The sequence below is a fragment of the Calidris pugnax genome, unplaced genomic scaffold (assembly GCF_001431845.1).
Source record: "Calidris pugnax isolate Ruff unplaced genomic scaffold, ASM143184v1 scaffold402, whole genome shotgun sequence".
NCBI lineage: Eukaryota > Metazoa > Chordata > Aves > Charadriiformes > Scolopacidae > Calidris > Calidris pugnax.
Window position 1 is genome coordinate 84423 of NW_015091205.1, and position 4048 is coordinate 88470.

General features: G+C 56.7%; 1 protein-coding gene across 1 annotated transcript in view; it reads right to left on the reverse strand.

The window, feature by feature from the left end:
- The window catches only part of RCC1 (regulator of chromosome condensation 1), a 25050-nt gene that overhangs the window by 10062 nt on the left and 10940 nt on the right, over positions 1 to 4048 (reverse strand). The window lies entirely within an intron of this gene.

The window sequence follows — 4048 nt, forward strand, 5'->3', positions numbered from 1 at the left end:
TCTCCTCTCCTCTCCTCTCCTCTCCTCTCCTCTCCTCTCTTCTCTTCCTCTTTTTCCCCACTCCTTCCATACTTACAAATTTGGCTCAAATGTGCTGGTTTGATTCCCTTCAAATGGGATGGGGAGGAACACACAGAGCCCAGGGACCAACTGGTGGTGGTGGGGGGGTGGCTGGTGTCCCCTGGGAGCACCAGGGATCCCATTTCCCAGCTCCGGAGGGATGTCCTGAGCCAAACGGGACATTTCCTCTTATTTTTGGGCTGTTAAGGGAGATGAACCAGGAGTTCAGCAGTTTTGGGAGCTCCACGCATCACTATTTCAACCCAATTCCACCTCCTCTAGCAGGGTCCCCACGTGACCATAGTGCACCCCAGTTATACTGGGATGTACTGGCCAGGTTCCCAGCCTTAGGGACGGGACTCGGGGAGGTGAGACCTCCCGGGGCGATGATCAAACTCTCTCCTTCTCTTCAGACCCATCATTAAAGACCCGAGCGACCCGACACGCCGCAGCCGGCTGTTTAATTAGCCAGAGCCCAGGGAAAACCACAGGGCCCTGCCAGCGGGCAGCTCGGCAGTAATTAAAGCTCGTTTCCTCTTTGAGGCAGGAAAAGGGAGGACAAGGAATCAACTCCCTATCCCCCAAACCCTCTCAAAGACGCAATTCCCTCCCGCCAGATCCCGCAGGAGCAAGGCATAGGTAGATTTATATTTTTTTTTTTGCCCCCCAGCCAAAAAAGCAACGTGTTAAAAAACAAGGGGGAAAAAAAAAAACAACCCCAAAACCCACCCGTCGCTCCAACAACACACACCAAGTGCTTTTATTTGGGAGACAAAAGAGCCTCACAACACCAGAGCTCATCCTTCGGGGATGCTAAAAGCACCCAATCCCACGTTCCCATCTTTTGTCTGTCAATTAAAAGCCTTTTACACACTTCAAATTGCCACAGATGGGGACTGGGGGTGCGGGACCGGAGCCCCCAACCTGGGGACCCCCCCGGGAATGAGATGGGGTCTGGGCTGTTGGAAACTTGGCGATTGGACCCTGGCACAACCAGGCATCCCCCCCCCAAAACTCCACTACGGGACCCAATTGTCCCCAAAACGTCACCACCTCGCTCTGCCGGTGCAAAACCTCATTAATGAGACATTTCCCTTTCCTCAATTAAGCTGTTTTTCCTTCGCCCACCCTCTCCCGGCTGCGCGGGGGCTCAGCCTTCCCCCGATTTCCAGCAGTTTCCCATTGAAGTGTCACTCCCAAGACAACACCGGCTGATTCATCAGCTCCGAATATTTTCAACCCTATTGTTCTCCCCAGCCCTGTTTTTCCCCTTTTTCTTGAAAATACCAGCGGGCTCCCAGCTCACGAGGAGATGTTTTCCCCTTCCCAGGAGCAGGACCAGTCCCTTGAGGATGGATGGATGGATGGATGGATGGGCACGATCCCACCCCATTTGGGACAATGTGGGGTTTGTCCCCAGCTGCAGGAGATGGAGGAGGGAATTGCATCGGCTCCTGGTGGGATCTGGACTTGGGGAGGACCACACAGGATGGTGTCACCAGCCCAGTCCTGCTCGTGCTGCAAGAAATTGCCCAAACTGGGGGGGTTGGACATAAAAACCTGCCTGTGCTAAGGGGATGGGGAGCAACTGGGAGCACTGGAGCACTGCAGGGAGATTTGGGGAGGGGGTAGAGGTTGGGCAGGACCAACAGGAGCTGACCCCTTCGTCTGGGTGTCCCTGCCCCGGGGTTGGGGTTACCCCGAAGGGACAAACCAGCCCTTGGCCAAGAGACCCGTTGGGTGTTTGCTCTCAAGGTTGCTGATGGTGCCCAGGAGCGGAGCTTGGCCACCACAACAGGCTCCCAGGTCACCAGCAGCCGAGGAAATAAGGAAAATCCCACTCTGCAGATGAGAGGAAGGACCCTGTCCACCCACCCGGCCTTTTGCCTTGTGCCCCGAGGTGCTGCACCCCCATCACAGAATCTTCTAGGTTGGAAGGGACCTTAAAGATCATCTTGTCCAACCGTCAACCTAATTTTGACAAAAATAAACACCCGCACAACGAACAAAAAGCAACACCATCACTAAACCAGACCTCCCAGCACCACATCAACCCGTCTTTTGAACACCTCCAGGGATGGTGCCTCCACCACCTCCCTGGGCAGCCCATTCCAATGCCTGAGAACCTTTTCCATGTCAAAATTGTTCCTAATCTCCAATCTGAACCTCCCCTGGTGCAACTTGAGGCCATTTCCTCTTGTCCCATCCCCTGTTCCTTGGGAGAAGAGACCGACCCCCCCTGGCTACACCCTCCTTTCAGGGAGTTGGAGAGAGCAATAAGGTCTCCCCTCAGCCTCCTCTTCTCCAGGCTGAACACCCCCAGCTCCCTCAGCCTCTCCTCATCAGACTTGTGCTCCAGACCCCTCACCAGTTCCGTTGCCCTTCTCTGGACCCGGTCCAGCACCTCGATGTCTTTTTTGGTGGCAACCAAACACCCCCCAGGGACCCACATCCCAACTTCATGCTGATGTGGAAAGTAGAAAAACCCCTTCGTGAGCCCAACGCTGGCACCACCAAACACAAACCCGGCCTTTACTGGGGGAGAGGTGGGTGCCCACAGCACCCCCAGCCTCCTGTTGGACCCCGACTGGCTCCACGCTCAGGCCATATCTCTTTACACATCAAAACTCATCTTTTTCCAGCCCAAAAAAACCTGGGAGCGGCAAAGGCAAGAGGCTGTGGGAAGCCCCAGCTGCTCCTGGTCCCCACCAACCTTCTGCCCAAAGGCTCAGTGACAGGACGAGGGGCAATGGCTTCAAGCTGGAGGGGAACAGATTTAGACTGGAGATGAGGAGAGGGTTCTTCACTGGGAGGGTGGTGGAGCACTGGAACAGGCTGCCCAGGGAGGTGGTTGAGGCCCCATCCCTGGAGATATTCAAGGTGAGGCTCGACGAGGCCCTGGGCAACCTGGTCTAGTTGGGGGTGTCCCTGCTGACTGCGGGGGGGTCGGACTAGATGGCCTTTGGAGGTCCCTTCCGGCCTGGGCAATTCTATGATTCTATGATTCATTGAGGAACCTGCTCCCTCACAGATTAATTAAGAGTAAATAGACACCAGTGGGGACTCCAGTCACACCAAGATGCAGAATTTTGTGCTGTCAATGCTGGGACACACACACGTGTGGCTTGGCTCCGACAGAGCCACCGTAGGATGGCAGTGGGTGCCACCACCCCAGTGGCAGGGATGTGCCAAGCCACCTTCCAGCCGTGCTGGTGGCCTCAGCCGTGTCTCTGGAGGCCAAATGTGCCAGGAATAGGGGTCCAAAGGGGACAGGGGGGGTCCCACGGGGACAGGGGGGGTCTCACAAGGGCCATCCCCTCTCCCTGCCCCACGTCCCCCAGCCCAGTGGCCCCAGTGGCCCCAGTTGTCCCCAGCACCTTCTCCTGCTGCCATCCCGTGGCCACCTCCCGCAACTGCACATGGTCACCTGCAGACAGGGCTGTGGCCACCACACTCACGGGGCTGTGGCCACCACATTCACGGGGCTGTGGCCACCCTGGGACCACGGCAGCACCCAAGGGTGGCCCCGCACCCATCTCAGCCTGTCCCCAAGCCCCGTGGCCACAGAGGACTGGCCCCACACCACGGTGGCCAAGGCAGCCCCTTGCCCAGGGGTGGCAGGAGGCCAAGGTGTCCTCAAGTCTGTCCCCATCTCCCCCCACCAGCACCAACCAAAGGGTGCTGAGCCCCTGCTCAGCCCTGGGGTGTCCCCCCCCCACCCCAGGGCCACCCCAATGCAGATGTCAAAGCCCAGTGGCAGTTTGGGGACAGGTAGGTGGCAGGGGGGGGACACAAGAAGCCCCTTCCCAGCCTCAGACACAACCCCAGAGCAGACCCATCACACCCCAGGAGCGCCCCCCAAACCACAGGAAAACCCAGGCTTTATCAAAACTCAGTTTATTCCAAATGTTAAAAGATTACACTTTCTCTTCCTCTCTTCCTCAATTATCAACCAAAATACTTTACAATTTCTTTTTTTAAAAAAAAA